Raw genomic sequence first — 19,248 nt, 5'->3', positions numbered from 1 at the left:
TAAATCTGTAGTCAAAATAGCAATAATAATATAAGTGTAATCTTGCAGGAACATCTAATTAGATACAAAAATAGTGAAAGCAATGCCATTTAAAGACCATGATTGAAGATATGGATCCTACACTGTAGATGACAAAGCAAAAAGAAAGGAAGACCTCTCTCCTGAATTATATCATTGAGCCTCTGATCTAATATTGCAGCTGTTTTACTGCAGACCTCTTGCTACATAGAATAATACCACTTCTTAAGCCACTGTAAGCCAGGTTTTTCTTTCACTTATTACTTAAGGCATTTTAGTTGACATAGCAAGTTAATACAATACAAAGCAATCTTAATTCAGTGTAGTGTATCCGAGAAATAATGATTTCTAAATATAACATTCAACCAAAATTAAATTATTTCAAATGCCTTAGGAATACCTTGTGTAGACTAAAATCTCTACTTTTGTTTAGAAAAGATGTAAATTCTAGTTCAGCTCAGTTTAATTTTAAACTTTAGTTGCCTGTGTATCTTAGAACATCATTACCCATTCTATCCATATCTCCCTCACTCACCCTCTAGCCACAGTCCAGAATTTGAGAAGAATTCAAATTGGTGTGGACTTTCTTGTACTCCTTTTCTCCTTCAGCTATATCTGGAGTTGGGGCTGGAAGATCAAGGAAAACAAGGGGAAATGGTTGCTGAGATCTGTTGAGAGAGGTACCCAGTTTATTGGCCAATTCTCAAAATAGTTAATAAAAAATGGTGTATTTAGCTTTTTAGTACAAATTCAAGCCGTGAGAAGCAAGAGAAACTGAAGAGCCGGTAGGAGGAGAGAAGCCTCGCTCTAAAGCTTTATCAAGAGATAGCAGAGGATAGGAAATGTGTTATTGTGAGCATTTGGTCAGGTGGGATAGTTGTAGGATAACTGTACATAGTAGTTAAATTAGTTCTCTAAGTTTATGACTGTTGTCTAAAGTCATCATTATTAGGAATATATCTTGCTCTCAAAACTATCATATTTCAGGCAATAAATTATATATTTACCCATGACAGCAAAATTGCTAATGCCTGGCTACAAGCTGCTCTGTCCATTTGATTCATAGGAGACATAGCCTTTTATATTCTGGGAATAGATTTGGGTCCACTGAAGTCCTTTCTCTCCAACCTACACATCTTCTTAAATCTCCTTTTCTTGATCAAATGTAAAAATGTCCGGTGAAGTAATTTTGATTACTAAGTAGTCAGACATCTAACTCAAGAATGGGATGTGTATATTTGCTTTACTTCGTTTCCTTTGTTTTGTTTGGGAGTGTTGAAATTTGTTCATTTGTCTTTTGGGCACCTCATTCATTGGGAGAATTCCAACAGCATTTTCTCATTCTCTAGATTCATCCTCTGTGTAGACCTGGTAACAGTTCTGATATCAGAGAGAGGAACTCTTTCTCAGACCCATTAAGGAGGCCCAGCTCCTAAGTTTCTGAGTGGCTTTTGGTATGTATACTATTTTTTCATCCCCAATTTAGTGCTAGTCTTCAATCCAAATTAATAAAAAAATCCAATTATATGAAGATATTTAAATGAATTGAAGATGGAATCATTCCAGTAAGTTATTTTAGCATTACTTTTGAAGATATATAATAAATTTAAACATGATTGTTAACAAGTGAAAAATCAACATTGTTTATTCAATTAGGTTCTGAATAAATTATTTTAATTAAAAATTTAACCAGTCAGTTAAGTTTTGAGAGAGATACCAAACAAATTCATTAAACAAAATCTCATTAATGAACCCTTTTGGGAAAATTGTATAGACACATACCAACAAATGAAATTAGACCCTAACACATCATATACATAAAAAAAAAACCTCAAAAGACTAAAGACTTGACTGCAAGAACTGCAACCATGAAAATCATAGAAGAAAATATGGGGGAAATGCTTTACAACATTAGGCTGGGCAAGGATATTATGGATAAAAATAATAACAGTAAAGATAGACAAAAAGATTTAAATCAAAGTTTAAAAAAGCTACTTCATAGCAAAAGATACAAGAATCAGAGTAAGGAGACAATCTACAGAATAGGGAAAAAATATTCTTAGCTATCCGTCTGAGAAGAGATTAATATCTAAAATATATAAGAAACTCTAAAAACCATATAACAAAAGCTCCCACAAATAACTCATATGATTACATTCACTGTAGGGACCTGATACATGTACATAAGACATTTTAATTCCTTTCTACTTCCTGCCTCCTTCCACACCTTTTTTATTTTTCCAGCATTAGATTGATTTATTTATAAGACCTTATAAAGTTAAATATCATATATACAGATTGAAAACCAGACTAACAGTCCCCAAAAGTATAAAACACGTAAAACAATTGTACTAAATCAAGGTACACTTTTAGATACATTTTCAGCACTAAATTATTATACTTTTTATTTCTTTCTCTTTTTTCCTATTATCTACCTTTTATTATGTATTAGGTTTTCATATAAGAGAAATCATGTAATATTTAAGGTTGTGTGTTTCAGTTACTTCACACAACATTATAGTCTCAAGGCACGTCTATTTTCTTACAAAGAACTCATTTATTCCTCTTAATGGCAGAGAAATACTCCATTTTGCAAAACTACCACAATTTTTAATCCATTTATCTGTTGATTGACATAGAGGCTGCTTCCAAGATTTAGCTGTCATGAATTATGCTGCTGTCAACATGGGTATTCATATGTCACTGTGGTATGACGTCTTTAACACTTTGGGGAATATTCCTAGAAGAGAACTAGCTGGGCCACATGGAATTCCTACTTTTAGTTTTTTGAGGAATCTCCAAACTGATTTCCTTAGTGGTTGCATCAGTTTACAGAACCATGAAGAATGGGAAAAGTTTCCTTTCTCCACACAGCCTTGCCAACATATTATTAATTGATTTATTGATGGTAGCCATTTTCTCTGGAGTGAGATGAAATCTCAGGGTGGTTTTAATTCACATTTCTTGAATGGCCAGGAATGTTGAACATTTTTTTCATGTATTTATTGGCCATTTATATTTCTTTATCAGAGAAATGTCTATTCATTTTAGATGACCATTTTTCAATGGGGTCTTTAAATTTCAGGGGTCTAATTTTTTAATTTTTTCATTTCCTTTTACCTAATATTCTAGATATTAGTCCTTTCTTTCAAGTATAGCTGGAATACAATTTTCCTATTCTGTAGGTTATCTCTTCACTCTGTTAGTGGTTTCTTTTGCTATGCAGAAGCTGTTTAATTTGATAGGATCCCATTCGTTGATTCTTTGCATTATTTCTTGTGCAACCAGAATTTTGTTCATAAAGTCTTTGCTTATATCGCCAAGAGTTTTACTTATTTTATCTTCTAGCACTTTAAGTGTTTCTGTTTTAATGTTTAGATCTTTGGTACATTTTGATTTTAGGTTAGTTCATGGTGAGAGATACAGATCTAAATTCAACCCTCAACATGTGGAAAGACAGTTTTCCCAGCACCGTTTGTCACAGTGGGTATCTTTCCTCCAGCAAAGGGATTTGGCCCTTTGTCAAATGTAATGTAGCTGAGTGTGCCAGGACTTATTTCTATAGCTTCTATTCTACTCCATTGATCATAAGTCTGTCTTATTGCCAAAATCATACTGCTTTTTATCACTGTAGCTTTGTACTATAACTTGAAGTCTGGGATTGTGATGCCCCCTGCCCTGCCTTGTTTGGCCAAAATTGCTTTTGCTATTCTAGGTCCCTTCTGGTTCAACGTGAATTTTATGATTGTTTTCTCCTGCTTGTAAGGAATGTTGTTTTAATTGGGGCTGCATTAAATCTGTATAACAGTTTTGGAAGCATGGCCAATTTGGCCAGAGTGGTTCTGCCTATCTAGGGACAGGGAATATCTTTCCATTTTCTGATATTTTGTTCAGTCTTCTTTTTCAGAGTACTGTACAGAGGTTTTTTACTTCCTCAGCCAGGTTAATTCCTAATTTTAATAATGGTTAGAAGACCTAAATAGACATTTCTCAATAGGACATATACAAATGGCCAAGAGGTACAGAAAAATTCCTCAATACCACTAATCATAAAAGAAATACAAATCCAAATCGCAATGAGATATCACCTTGCCCAGATGGAACACCTATTATCAAAAAGACAAAAGAGTGGGCCAGGGATTTACCTCAGTGATTCCGCCGCCTGCCTGGCAAGTGCAAGATCCGGAGTTTGATCCCCGGTACCAAAAAAAAAAAAAAAAAAAAAAAAGAGAACAAGCATTGATGAAAAGAGAACCTTTATATACTGTTGGTGGGAATGCAAATTCACGCAACCATGATGGGAAAGAGGATGGAGGGCCACCAAAGAGTTAAAAAGAGAAAAACCGTATGATCCTACTGCTGGATAAGTATGTGTACCAAAAGAAAATAAAATCAACATGTCCAAGGACATCTGAAGTCCTGTTTATGGCAACATTATTCACAATAGTCTAGATGTGGAATCACCCTAAGTATCTAACAACTGGTAACAAAAGTGAAGGCACTATGATACATATACACAATGGATACTGAAATAAACCAAGCAGAGTAGGCTAAATACCCTGTTCTTACTCTTAAGTGGAATCTAAAAAGTGGACCTCTTAAAACTGGAGTGTAGAATGGTGGTTATCAGAAGTTAGGATGTCAGAGAGGGGGAGTGGATGGGAAGATGTTAGTGATACAGCCAGAACAGGGATACCACCTTTTGAATGAGCCCACCCCCCATCTTAGAGAAATGCAGTTTCATTCTACTTAGGTAACAAGCAGTCCCCAGAGGACATGTCAGTAATCACAAAGGACACCTCAGCAGTGTACAAGCCCGCTATTTCTCTGACCCATTCCATCAAAAGGTTGCCAAAAAATACCATAAAAAACCGCTTAGCTTGCAAGAGACACCTTCTCTGTTTTGCTTGTAAAGAGGTCCTTCTCAGGGTTAGCAATAACCCTGCTTGGACTGTTGATTTCGTGCCCTTCTTTCCCCTCCATTAGAAAGCAGAAATTATTTTCAAAAGAACTGGGGTACAGCAAGAAGTCTATAGTTAATAACAATGTATAGTATTTTTTAAAACTGAAAATAGATTGGATCTTATGTCCTTTCAAAACAAAACTGTAATTATGTGAATAATGCACTTATTGATCAGCTAGATTTAATCATTGATAAATATGCATACTTATATATTTAAAAACTTCATATCCTACATGATAAAGACATCATAAGTTATTTTTCAATTTAAACATAAATAAGATAAAAAAGTATATCTGGGATTGAGGGTTTAGCTTAGTAGTAGAATAAGTGTTTAGCATGCAAAAGTCCAACACAAAAACAAAAAATAAAACAAAAAACAAGAAAAACACCAACAGGAAAAAAAAGGAAGCAAAGAAAGTAAATCAACTGAAACACTCATGTCTGTATATGTGTTAGTTTGTATGTGTGTATGTGTGTGTGTGAATGTTTTTACTTGAAGGTAAATCAATTTATAATAACTATTAAATTAAGCACGATCTGATTATCACCATTTTCTTTGGTAGCTGAAAATGAAAATTAATTTAGGAACTTGTACTAATTTAATCATAATATGATGTTTGATTGCTAAAAGACAATGCAACATACTATTCCAGTTGCTTTAAAACGTGTGAGCCAAGAATAATCAATGGGCATAATTTTATAATAGATGCTAATTGTAACTCTTTGAGCATGTTTTACTTCCCTGGAAGGCTCAAACAACAAAGCAAACCCACAAATAAGCAGAAGGAGCTAAGAGGGAAACAAAGCAAATAGTATCTTCCAGGGGTGCCCATTTGTCAGCCATTAGCAGGAGACAGCCAGCTGCTAAATACACTCCGTCCCTTCCTATCTGCTTCTGCCAAGGGGAAAGTGGAAAATAAAAAAAATTTAAAAAAATCCAGAAAAAACCAGCAGAGTCAGCACTAGCAGTCCGGTTAGAAATGTATCAGGTAACGATGAAAATTCGGAATGGTATAAATTTACAAAAGGTTTCTAAATTTATTGTGGTGAACAGAAAATATCCCAGTGGCCAAATCCAATCTAATTAGGATAACAACATTTTTCCTCCTTAACTGAGAGCTTTTGTATGAAAAATTGCTTCTTCTCAAACTCAGTCAATTTAAAAATGTCTGCTAGCTGAGTCTGCCCAGCGGGAGGCTAAAGGATCTATTATGCTGACAGATGCTCCTTGCTTTAAGACTGTGCGGAATTTTAATGACTTTTATTTTCTGTGTATAGCCATTTAAATTGAGTTAATATGAAAATAAAACCAAAGTTTTGCCATTTAAAAGTTATACCTTTTAAGTAATTTTAAATGACTCCAGACATTACTGGTAATTTATATTTGTGTTAATATGTCAAGTTCTGTTTTCTTAGTTTACATTCATATTTTCTAAGAAAAATGTTAATAGTTGATATTGGTTACAACTTTAGGGGTTTTTTTGCACGGTTATGACAATTATGTCAATTTCTTTATCGTTATGACAGCTGAAGTGTATAGGAGGGCAGAATTATATGCGGTTAATTTTTGAAGAAAATATTCTTATTTATTAAGTTATTATTATTTAAATCAAGGACTCTGGCTAGACTTTTGCTTTTTTAGGTCAGCAGAGATCATATTAAGCTCTGCTGCCATTACATAAGTTTTAGTGAACAATTATTCACTAGTTATATATTCATAAACTAAGTGAAATATAAAATTTAGAACAGTGATCCACACGTATAAGTATAAATTTTAGCCTTTTTTTGGAAAAAAGAAAATGCTTTCAACTTGTTCATAAATTATTTAAACCCAGTATTTTAATTTACTTTGCTCTTTACCTCTATATCGTTAACCATCAATATTAGTTTCCTAGAGGAGCCATAAATGAATTAGCTCTGATGAGGTTTGCTTAAACAGCAGAAAATTATGCCTCACAATTTTGAAAGACAGAAATATAAAATGCATGCATTCTCGGCAGGGTTGTTCTTTCCTGAAGGCTGTAAAGAAAGGCGCTGTTCCAAGCCCCTCTACTGAGTTTGTTTTCTAAGATTTTTCACACCATTTTTGATGTTGTTTCTGTGTGCAAATTTTTACTTTTAGCAAAAGGACACTAGTTATGTTTTATCGGTTCAGATGACTTCATTTTAACTTGATTTTCACTGTAAAGACTATCTCCACACAGAGGATGAAGGGCTCCAGTATACGAGAATTTGAGGGGATACAATTTAACCTCTGGCATCTTTGTTTTCTACTTTCCGAAAAACTGAAAGTGCAAAGTGAAAAAGACTGTACCTTAACTCTATCTTCTACTTGTTAAAATAGGGGGGTTTTTTTTGTTTTGTTTTGATTTTTTGCAGAACACTGATAAGTTGTCAGCTATGCTTTAAAAATACTTGCAGATGTTTCTTTACAACCTTCATGTAGTTGAACATTTCACTTCTGAATTTTATTAAGATTCTTAAATCCGGGTTCTTGGCCAGCCATTATTCTAGCACCCCCACCATCCTTAAAATCTGGGTCTCTGGGGAAGTAAGTTCTGTGGTTAGCAGTTCACTAACTTCCTTCCCTCTGACTCCTCATCTCATGTACTCATGTTTCTCCCTTCCTTGTTTCACCAAACTGTGAGAAGAGTCAACCCTGACAAAATAATAAATAAAAGACATATTTTTCTATTCAAATTTCCTGTCTCTATTATTTTTTATTATTCATCATTCTTTTACTAAGCTTTCATTCCTCTTTCCTACTTTTCTCACTTATAGCTGATTGCTTCTCATAACTGTTTTACTTAATCTACAATGTTGACTTTCACCCCATCCTCCTGGCCTTGTCTTCTTTATAAATAATAGACTTGCTATTCAACATGATTGAAAAACTTATTTTAAGTAACATCTGTGCTCTTCTTACCCCAAAATGGTATCAGCAGATCTGAATATCCAACAAGTCAGTTCTACACAATGTTTGGAACTCTATAGGTTTTGTAAAATCAATATTTAAAAAAACAACACTGTTGATATTACCATACTTCTTTCCAAAACTTTTCATACATTATCGTTATCATATATGAGTATAGCCTTACAATTTATGTAAATTATGACTCTTGTTCAGTATAACTCCCAAGGTAAGAGAAACTGAAGTCATTTGGTATTTTTCTATCACTACCTATTAAAATATAACTATTTGTATTGACACCATAGATTATCTATACTCACCATGTCAAAGCCATATATACAGAATTGACACTGACCTTTTTGTGGAGTACACAGGCATCAGTAACCCACCAAATGAAATTCATTTTGCAGGACAACCAACTAAAGACTGCATGACCTCTCATGGTAGATCAGATAGAATGTTGGTCCTCTGTGGCATCCAAACATAATTTTGACCATCTGCATGACTAATATACAAAAGATATAAATTGTGCACACTAGAGGAGTAAATTATTATTAAACATTTATTGATTTTTTATGGAAAATATTTGATATTTCAAAATGTTTCTATTAGAAAGGATATATATCAGTACATAAAATTATATAGCAAATAGAATTTGGTGCTATATAATTCTTACATTTTTACTATTTTGAATCTGTAGTTCATAAAATTGCAAACTATAACTTTAAAATCATGTAAAAAGTACATAATATAGTTAAAAAGTGATATTTTTCTTTTCCAATCCAAACAAGAAAAACCTGTAGAAAAAATACTATGTACTTGTAAACTCAGCTGTATATCATCATTTATCTCTTATATATTTTGTTTCTAATTTTTAAGAATGGTAAGATTCATCACAGCTAGACTATAAAATATATTTTCATTTTATTTTAAATTTATTTGTAATTGCAGGTAATAATTGATATATATATAGGGCACAATGCGATGTTATGATGTCTATACTCATTGTGGCTAGATTCAAACTAATTAACATATCCATGACCTTGTCAATGTAAATTTTTGTATTGAAAACATTAAAAACACTATTCTCTTAGCAGTTTTGAATTACTAGAATCTGTGGCTACTATGAAGTTCAGCAGATCACTAAACTCTATTGCTTCCCGCTAACTGCAATTTTATACTTTTTGATCAGTTTCTTTTTCCTTCCCAACCCCCTATTCCTCTCACACCAAGAATCCTATAATTACCTTTCCACTCTCAGTTTATAGGAGATAAACTTTTTTATATTCCGCAGTGAGAATAAATAGTATTTCCATTTCTCTTGTTTGTGCTTTTACTGACCATAACGTCCTCTAGTATAAAACCTTTTAAAATGTCCATCCTTGTTGTTCTTTTAATCATGCACTATGATTTTGATAAGAGCCTCCTAAAGGTCCATGTATTAGAGGTTGGGTTCCAGAGTGGGGTTGTTGGAAGGCCATGGAACCTGAAGGAAGTGGGTGTAGTGCAAGCTCCTTAGGTCATGGTGGGCAGACCCCAAAGGGATTCTGGGACCCTGACCTTTGCATGGTGCTTTCTTTTTCTCCAAATGATGGGGTGAGTGGTTTTGCCTTACCACCCCCACTCATGATGTTCTGCCCTGCAATAGTCCTAGAGGAAGACAATTAGTAGTACGGGAAGCACAAAAGTGTAAAGCAAAATAAATCTTTTCTTGATATAAATTAGTTATTTCATGTATTGCACTATAGTGATGCAAAGCTAACACATTATACAAAGTACTTTACAAATTGACATAAAACTAATGTTGAGTAAAAACTTACTCATTGGTCAATTTTGTGTGACTTTATTTTATCTTACTGATTTTTTCTATATTAAATATGAGTTTTATGTATATTTCAATTTTATTCCAAAACACTACTCTTTTTCCATAAAGAATGAAGACTAAATGTACTTCAGTATCTATTGTATAAGGTTTAATACTTACTGTTTATGTTTATTACTTACTGTTTAATACCACTATTAGTATTTATTATGTAAAATGTTAAAATAGTACCTTTATTTTGATAAATTCTGGTCTCAGAAGAGTATAGGACTCTTTGATATCTTAGATATATTATTAGTGTCCTAGATATTATTCAATTTTTAAATTAACCTTTGTATAATTTGGGGGGGGGTTAGCCAAAATCAAATATTTTTTCTATGAATATGTTCACCTTGAGATATGTGTCCTAAGTGAAATATTTGGTTTGAAAACATTTTATTTTATGGAACCCTTAAAATTACATATAAATACATAAAAAATATATAAGCATAATTTATTTGGTGGAATTTGGGGTTTCAATTCTGGAAGAACAACAAATAAAACAAAAACAGAAATAAGGTTTGATCTGATTACTTAGCAATTTTGCAAAATAATTTTAAATTTTTTATAGTTTCTGCTGACTCTTGGAGCCCACTTTCTCTTATTAACTCTATCCATCTCTCAAGAATGAATTCAGTGGAGAAAGGGATGGCATCATACGTAGTATGCTTTCTTGTTGGATGGCTCTAATATTATGGTGATAAAAAAGTGAACTGTGAATGAGAAAGAATAACCCACTCTTGCATGTGTATAGATATATGGTATGTATATGTGTGAGTGTATGTGTAATTCTATAGTGTTTTTAAAAAATCCACATGCAGAAAATAACTTGTAGAGAAGAGCAGAAGAGGACGTATTTTAAGAAGCATTATTGGGGATAAACATTAATTTGACTATCAACCCAGGAAGCTATTAGAATTCTTTAAATATGTTTGTTCATTTCTGGATTGTGTTAGTTTGAATTCATTAGATTCTTTGCAGAGAACATATTGAACTATATATATTACTTATGAATATACAGTGGAAATCACAGAGCAAAAGAAAAGTAATGATGAACTTCAGACCTGTAAGATATTATAAAGTGCAATTTTTCTGCCTCCAAAATAATGATATTGGGATCCATATCAATATTCTACTTTGTAAGTACTAACCAAGAATTATTCAGCATAAAAATTTAAGTCTGATGGAGAAATTTTGTTATCAATATTTCTTTTCTTTCTTTCTTTGTTTTTGTACCTGGGATCGAACTCGTGACCTTGGACTTGTGAGGCAGGCAGCAGAACCACTGAGCTAAATTCCCAGCCCATTCATGTTTCTTAAATAACCCTTGTGCAAGGGAACACATCTGAAGTCCTAGCTTCTCAGGATGCTGAGAAAGAAATATCCCTGTACTCTAAGGATTCAAAGCCAGACTCAGCAACAAAATGAGACTCTGTCTCAAAAAATATTACAATATATCTGTAATTGACCATTTATTATTATTCTGAAGTAAATTAATATATAAATTCATCTTTTCAACAAGTTTTTGTTTATTGAAAGTCTATCTTGATCTATCAATCTGATAACCTGCCTATGACACTTAAGAGCATAAAGTACTGAGTCAGAAGAAAATAATGTAGTAGTTTTGTTTCACTATGTCTGTTAAGATTTAAAAGAGTAGAAATAAATATTTTTGTCATATTATGAACACTTTTTCTAAATAAATTAAAATATCCAATTCTACTATGATGCTTGTTACAAGCAGTGCATTAGATTTGTGCAGAACTATTTGTTTGATGTTCCATACATGATCTTGCTGAGAATTACCAGTTGTTTAAATTACATGATCTAAACAATTAACAGTAAAGTTGAGGTTTGAAGGTATTATGACTTAAGAGAATTTCTTTTTCCTCCATGAACGTGATGACGTCACTAAACTTTGTTCCTGGACACTTCACACATATGAAATAACCAGAAAAGTTAAACTGTAAGAGATGATAAAACATGGTGGGAGAAGTTTCTTTTAAAAGGACACTTGAAAGTATATGTGTTGTTGAGTGAATACAGGTTTTTTTTTTCATCAAGAAAGTAAGTTTCTTGTGAGTCTTTTTATGGAATATGGATATAGAATTTGTGTTATCTTTAAAACTTGATTAACATCAAAATTCAAATAGTAAAACTTTTAATGAAGTCAGAAGTGTTTCACTACCAGTTATCTTTTGGTAATTTAATGGTACTTCTTGCTAACAAGACATGAACATTTCAATATGTCAATATGCACTTTTATTATAATCATGGAAAATCAGTATTTAAATAGTCAGTGATGAATTATAATGTCTAAAGTCAGAAAGTATCCAAACTACAAGCTTAAAAATATCTTTTTTCTTTTCGAATGTCTGTGATGTAGCTGGGAATAATCGAAATGTATGCAAGGAAAATGTGATGATTTCGAGCTCTTAAAAGATGATCCATGTGTCTCCTTTTAAATTACTTTCTCACAACATTCTCTGCTGTTATAAATATTCCCAGCCATCACTGACCCATAATCTTATCAATATTGTCGGTTATTTCAACTATATATTACTTTTAAATACTAGACACCTACTTTAGCATTTTTTCAAATGCTAAAAGATAAATTATAATAATTAATCTATTCCTTTTCTAATCTGAGGTTTTCTTCTTCCTTTGCTGAGTCCCATATTACAGAGATAGAATTGTTTCTAAATGATTTCTTATAGAATTTTGAGTCCCATTTAAGTTTTCCAGTACGAATACATTTTATTGCTGTCTGCCTTGCACTAGCATGTCATTACTGAAGCTGTCACATGCATATAATATAGAAATCAACCACAATAGCAGCACACCTGCCACTGACAACATGCATATCTGTGCAGCATTCATAGGCATAATGGCTACCTCATCTACTCCTCAATTAATGCAATCAGGAAGGTGTACAATTCCCAGTACACAAATCACTGTGAATTGTAACTTTTACCTGTCTTTTCACCGCTTCAAATTAATTGAGTGCTCTTCAGATATTCAATAGATTTGCATATTACACCCCTCTGTATTTGCCTTCTTGTCATCTACCCTAAGGGAGTGTCTATAAATGTGTTTTCCTTATTAAAATGAATCATAACTATTTGTTAAAAGCTTATTTTAATCCAGGATGAATTAATTTCAGCATATAGTAGTGTCCTGCACATTTGATATACAGTACTTAAAAATACCAGGAATAAGTAGCACATACCAAAACAGTAAATGTTATTATAAAGAAATACACTATAAACTTCATATTATTTGTCTGGATTTTTCCAATCTTCTCATCTCAATTATCTTCACATTATGTTCAATTTTAAGAAATGGAAGAGTGAGTGTTTTGCATATTCTGTAGTATCTGGTAATTAGTAAAAAACACTCATTAAGTTTATTTCATTTGTGGAGGCAAAATGCTGGGAAATATTTGTTTGAATCCTTGAAAAAAACTCTCTCTCTAATGAATTGATTTATTAGAATTTTAAGAATATTTACATTTTAATCCTATAATAATAAAGATTTACTTTGCAGTGATTTAAATCTTATTTAAAATATTCCTATATTTAAAAGAATAAAATGTGTTTAAAAGTTGAGTTGTCCAATCCAAATTTATAGACCAAAACCTGAAATATATCAACATATATAATATGGAATTTGTATTAGTCACCTCTCGTTGCTGGGATAAAATACCTGGCATACATAACACAAAGAAAAATAAATTTGGTTTTGCTCATGGTTTCAGAGGGTGTTTTCCATGGTCAGCCTGCTCCGAGTCATTTGTGAAAGAGGAAATCTGACCACCAGAAGCAGAGCAACCCAGAAGAGCCTGGAGAAGGGGGACTAAGGTGGAGACACTGCTCAAAGGCCCACTCCCTGGAACCTGCTTTCTCCTCCTGGGACCCCTCCTGACAGCGCTATGGAGTCACCCATGGGTTAGTCCATTATGGAGGCTGCTGTCTTAGGATCCAGTCTTCCTAAAAGGATAAGCCTTTTGGGGTAATTTTAGATGAAACAGTAACAGACATTGTTCCTCAATTGCTTCATTTTCAAGTAGAAAAGGAAAATATTTACTTGCAAAAATTCTACTCCTAAAATTCACTGCATGTTCCTATTTGGAGTTGCAAGATTTGATTTTATTTTCAAATTTTTTTGAGAATCTTATTTGTGAAAGAAAAACACAACTCTTCATATGTCGTTCCTAATACTGGAGACAGCAAATTAATATTCTGTTATCAGAGGTTATTCACTTCCATCCCTTTCTGTGTTTGATCTGCTGTAGTTTGCAGGAAGTGAGGAGAGGAGGTATGGATGGACATGGCACAAAACTGCTTTCAGGTGGATTTGGAGAGCTAGAAGAAGAATCAAAGTTTGTTGAATTTAATCTTCTATTCCTTGTTTATTTGTTCGATGAAAAAGAAATGTCAGGTAACTAAAATAAAAGCACAACTGGAAATGAAGGATGGACTAGAACAACTTTGGAAAGTAGAATTAAAACCACCAGAAAAGAAATGGAAGACAAAGAAATAAAATAATTTACAAGCTGCAATGTAGCATAGACCTAAAATGTGATAGCATAATTGAGTGAAGAGTCTCTTGAAGATGATCAAAATATCAAACTGATTAATTATAAAATGTAACTGTGAAGAACTATAATTTTGTGAAGGAAGAAAAATTGTGACTGTATTTTCAAAAGTACATTTTTATCATTCATATTAAATGAAATACAAAATAGTGTTTGGAGAAAAAAGAAACTAAAAGAATTGCATAAAATAAACCATAAATAATTATTCTACTTTATTTTTAGATGGTAAAAAATCAAAATAAAGCTTTCTAAGATTCAATATACTCAGTTTTATATTTACTCTTTAAAGAACATTTTTCATCTTGGAATTAGATTTATACAAAAAAATTTGAAACAACAGGGCATTCCTCCTCCAGTGATTGTTACTTTTCTGTGTGCACGTGACTATGCTGCAGCACACAATTGTTTAATCACAGGCCAATTTAAACATTGCTGTAAGGTATTTTACAGAAGTGACTAACAGTTACAATCAATTTGCTTTAAGTTAAGCAAATTACTTTTCATTATTTAAATTGACCTCGTCCAATCAGTTGAAAGCTTTTACACACACACACACACACACACACACACACACTCATACGTAGAAAGTGCATGGTGCTCTCCCTGGAGAACCCTGATTGATACAGCTGGTTTCCTAATCTCTTAACATCTTACATCACAGTACATTTGCTAAAGATTGAAAACCAGTACTGGCATGTTTTGATGAAGTAACTATAAATTTTGCTAATCTTGTGACACTATGGTTGAGGCTAATTGATCAGATCAACAAATATCTAATGAAAGTCTGCATTCTACGTGCCCCAAACTGTTGTAGAATCAAAGATGAAGAAAAGAACAAATCATATGAAAATTAGACAGTGCTACATAGAAATTCTTACTCTTGTAGAACTGATACTCTAGAGGACAGAAAACAAAAATTACTACAATACATCTATAAATCCAGTACTATTTGTTGCAGACTGTCCTTGCTCCATTGTTTCATCATTGCATTTGTGTTGATTTCAATAGGTGTCCCTTGCATCTAACTCCTCTCTTACTTTCCACTGACCCATCATATTTATGTACAAACTACGTGGTCTTAAGAAAAAGAATATTATAATTTTGAAAGTCATGTGAAATATATAACATACTCAAAATACATTCTTTAACTTAAAGTTGTTTTATCTATTCAAGATTCTTTACCTTGGAATATTTAGTTTTTAAACTTTTTTTATAATTTGACTTGAACTGAGTGTCCTGAAGTTGCTCTCACAAGGGCAATGGGTTCCTGTACCATCCTCCCTAGGACAGAGGCAGACGCCCCACCTAGATGCTCACTGTTGCAGGTACAACAAGCCTCCAAGTTAGTACATAAATGCTTGCTGGAAATTGATAGATGCTATATTAAATATATAGATTAGTTAATGGATAACCGACTTAAATTATATTGAAACTCGCCATAATAAGCATATTATATCATTCCACTCTATTTATTTTTTCTGTAATGCTTTGTAGCATTCAATGCATGGGTCTTGCATAAGTTTTTTCAGCTTTACCCATATTTATTTATTAAAAATTTATTATGAAACTTTTTCATTTCAATTTCCAAATTGTCATTATGTGTGTGTATTTGTGAGACAGCACTCATGTGAATATATTTCTATGTGTATATACTCCTAGGTCTTTACTAAAGTGACATGAACGTTTGTGTCCCCACAAAAAGCTAAACAGAAATATTTGTAAGACTGTTACTCATAATTGTCAAAATTTGGAAGCAAGAAGATATGCTTCAATAGGTGAATGGAAAAATAAGCTATGGTGCCTTAAATACAGATTTTCAGTAACCACAACATAATTTGCTGAAATTTTAATTAGTATTGTTCTGAATCTACACAACCAGTTGGAAAAAATAACATATAAATAATGTTGAGGGTGTCTATACTTGAAGAGGGAATAGCTATTCATTTATATAGAATTTTTAACTTTCTTTCATTAGAAGTTAATCATTAGTTTTCCTAACATGCTTGTGCATATTTTGTTAGATTTATGTCTAAATATTTTTTTATCCTGCTGATGTACATATATAAGTTGTTTTCAATTGAAAATTCCAATTGTGCATTGCTAGTACAGAGAAAAATAATCAATATTGTGTGTTAACCTTGCATCTTGCAACATTTCTAAAATGGACTTTAGGTTCCAGAAATTTTGTTATTGTAATTGATTATTTGGGGTTTCCTACAAAAAGAAATATGACATCTGAGAGCAAAGATCAGTTTTATTTTATCCTCAATCAATTTATGTTTCTATTTTCTCTTTTCATTCAATAGACTTCCAATATGAAGTTCAAATATTACCAATACCACATTAGGGGGACATTCTTGTTTTGTTCCCAGTCTTAAGGAGAAATCATGAGGGATCTCAAAGTTAGGGGATGTTACCTGTAGATTTTTGTAGATACTAATTTCAAGTTTAGGAATTTTTCATCTTTAATTTATTCATTTAAAAAATATAAATGGGTCTCAGCTTTGCAAATTCTATGTAGCTGCTGATATTTATAACTATATGATTTGTTGATATGCTGAAATATACTTATTAATTTTTAAATGTTGACCCAGCCTTTTGAACCTGAAATAAATCCCAACTAGATATATATTATCTAGGTAACATAGATATGTAGATATATAATCTTAGATATATAGATATATAATCAACTAGCTATATAATCATTATGTGATTTCCCTCATTTATCCATCAATGAATTGTTGATGGCTTTTGCATTTGTATTTATGAGAGACATTGGTCTTTACTTTTATTGTCTTGTAATATTTTTACTTGGCTTGCTATTAGGCTTCATAGAACACGTTAGGTAGTATTTACTCTAGATTTTCTGGAAGAGTTTGTAGATCATTGTTATTGTTTCCTCTTAAAATGGCTGATATAATTCACCAGTGAACTCACCTAGAGATTATTCTTTGTGTTTTGGAAATTTATTAAATATTTATTCAAGTTTTTCAATAGATACTGGCTATGTAAAATGTCTACTATTCTTTGTGTCCATTTTGATGGATGGCTTACTTCAAAAAATTGGTTTACTTCATGTGAATTTTCAGATTTGTGGGCATAGCATTTTCAAAACTCCTCTCTTTTATAACATGTATATAGATTCTCCCCACACTGTGTCCCTATCTGAAGTGCTACTTACTTCGTAAATGAAATATACATGGTTACAGTAATTATTTTCAAGTTCTTAACTATAAATTTTATCCTAAGTCTCACTTATAAGTTAGTTTCTGTTGTTTCCCTTTTCTCTTAATTTTAGGGAGTGCTTTCTTGATATGTTGTATGTCTGGTAGTTTTCATTAGATTTGAGACGTGTTAAATTTTCATTGTTGTGCACTGGATATTTAGTATTTCTCCAAATATTATTGAGCTACTTGGATGCTATTAAGCTACTTGGGATGAATTTTACTCTTTTGATTCTTGCTTTTAAACTTTGTTTGGTTGAATCATAGCAGCATTTAGTTTAGGACTACTTTTCTTCGCGGCTGAGCCAAAACCTGTGTAATATGCTGCTTAGTATACTCTCTACCTTTCATGGCATAATTTCTCCAGACTCATTTTTTGTTTGTTTTGTTTTTCTCTCAGGTTATTTTTGCCTAAGGTTATATCTTTATAGATTTTTTTTTTTGCAAATAGATTACTTGATTTTGAATCTTTCGGTTTGAATTCTACTGTGAAGTAGATATTTTTCTAGTGAAATTCTGGGGTTTTTTTTATATTTAAATACAGTCATCTAACTTCTTTAAACAGGCATATTACTGTACTTAGAAATTTATCTCTGTCATCACTCACTGATGCCCAGGTTGATTTTTCTTTTATCTTATTTGGGTCATTTATATACAACTTAGATGAGCTTTAATGCGGACGCTCTCTGGTATTCCACACTCCACTTTTTGCTCTCTAGCCCCAAATCTGACTCTTATTTTCTTGGGGAGTGTTAAGTATTCTCTGGATGGTAGTAAAGTTGTCAGCTGATATCCTAACTGTAGAGTCTAGATGGGCTGTTGTTATAGCCGATTCAGTGAAAAGAATCACACCATGAAAATGTCCAGATGAAGAGTCCTTTATAGCCAGGGACCAAAAGACGAACTCCCACCCATAACCTCCTTTTGGTGCTGAGTAGCTGGGGAGCTCCAGTTTTAAAGGAAAAAAACCAAACAATAGAATGTCATGATCTCATCTTTGAGCAAGCACAGGGCTACAGAAGCAGATTGTAAATTAGATTAAAAGCCAATATTTGGGATCTGGAGGGAAATTCCTATCTTTATGGTTAGGGCCACAGGATAACATGTCCTGTCCTTTGTTCTTTAACCACAAGACAAGATATTTTCTGTCCTTTGATCTTAATCACAGGGGAAGCTAGGTTCTGGTTAACTAATCACTCTAAACAATTAACTTGGGGAGGAAAAATGTTAAAGTTCAGGCACTAGCTGTGGAAGTTTCTAACTAACTCGCTATGGGGGTTTTTCACTTACTTCACTGTAACTTTGGTAGTAATATAAAACAGATTCTCAACAACAGTTTCTCCATAGGTCATGAAGTAATTCATCCTTACATCTTAAAGCAAGATACATTAGCATGAGAATGCAACCGAAGCATTGCAAAACCACTTTGCATAAGTCTTATCCATGTATGTGTGTTCTTTTTAAATGAGAAAATAGTTCTAAGGTAGAATCACTTTTAAAAACAAATCCTATTAGTAATGTGTATAATAAAATTGCTCTAGGCTCTGCTATATAATCTTTTACTATCTTTAATTTCTTGTTATTTTCATGGCACTTTAATGGTTCATTAAAATGACGGCTATTAACAGTATGTAAATCTGAGAAGAGGTAACATATGTCTGCTCTTTATACTAT

General features: G+C 32.5%; 1 long non-coding RNA gene across 5 annotated transcripts in view; it reads left to right on the top strand.

The window, feature by feature from the left end:
* The window catches only part of LOC147829995 (uncharacterized), a 109,334-nt gene that overhangs the window by 78,752 nt on the left and 11,334 nt on the right, over positions 1-19,248 (top strand). For 3 of the 5 annotated variants that reach the window (XR_015447471.1, XR_015447465.1, XR_015447470.1), the window contains 3 exons: positions 49-698; positions 1,368-1,472; positions 13,511-19,248. This is a non-coding gene — a long non-coding RNA (uncharacterized LOC147829995). The remainder of the gene's footprint in view (positions 1-48; positions 699-1,367; positions 1,473-13,510) is intronic. The other 2 variants (XR_015447468.1, XR_015447469.1) reach the window with 2 other exon arrangements.

Source organism: Heterocephalus glaber, unplaced genomic scaffold (assembly GCF_053883595.1).
Source record: "Heterocephalus glaber isolate CG9 unplaced genomic scaffold, H.glaber_assembly_v1.0 deba00000347, whole genome shotgun sequence".
NCBI lineage: Eukaryota > Metazoa > Chordata > Mammalia > Rodentia > Bathyergidae > Heterocephalus > Heterocephalus glaber.
The sequence above is the reverse complement of the archived record's forward strand: the minus strand, read 5'-3'. Positions and strand labels throughout refer to the sequence as shown.